We start from the raw sequence: 671 nt of genomic DNA, 5'->3' as shown, positions 1-671 counted from the left end.
TGTGCTCACAGAATTCCCATCTCCAGAGTATCCCGAGGGTAATCCCTGCCCAGCACCTTCCACAGCAATGGGGATCACCTCAGCAGGGCTAGGTATGCTGGGACAGGACTGGACCAAGTCTGCCCAATGTGAGCCCAGGTCCGGGTCTTTGCTCCTTACACCATGCACTTTGGGGAACACCATATGGGGATCTTTCTCCCGTGGACTCACAGAGGTCAATGTCTAACTCCTGCAGGTGCATGGACACTGGCTGTGTTGGGCTGCGAGTGATGCATGGTACTGAGCAGGCAGTGCCCAACTGGAGGGCCTTTGTTTTGGTGTTTCGTAACCTTGTGCCTCTGGAGATAACAGCCACACAGTGTACGTCTGCAAAACAGGAATGGGTGCAAAATGGAGGCCAAGTCATCTGGGGAAGAGCTATGGCATGCAGGGTGTTTGCATTCAGCCTTTGTCACACTGTGTGCCCTATTACAGTCAAGATAATGAAAAGAGAGCGGGGCTCATTTAACTCATTAGGTGGCAGCTGGCAAGCATCCGAGCAGGGTAATTGCAGGAGCTGATAGAGTGGGTTGGGGCTGCTGAGGAATCAGCATCAGCAAAACAGCCCCGTGCCACGCAGGGAGGAGTCAGGGCTCGGATGCCATGGGCCATCTGTCCCCAGCATATTCAGT

This window comes from Mesitornis unicolor, unplaced genomic scaffold (assembly GCF_000695765.1).
Source record: "Mesitornis unicolor isolate BGI_N332 unplaced genomic scaffold, ASM69576v1 scaffold2568, whole genome shotgun sequence".
Classification (NCBI taxonomy): Eukaryota; Metazoa; Chordata; class Aves; order Mesitornithiformes; family Mesitornithidae; genus Mesitornis; species Mesitornis unicolor.
The sequence above is the reverse complement of the archived record's forward strand: the minus strand, read 5'-3'. Positions refer to the sequence as shown.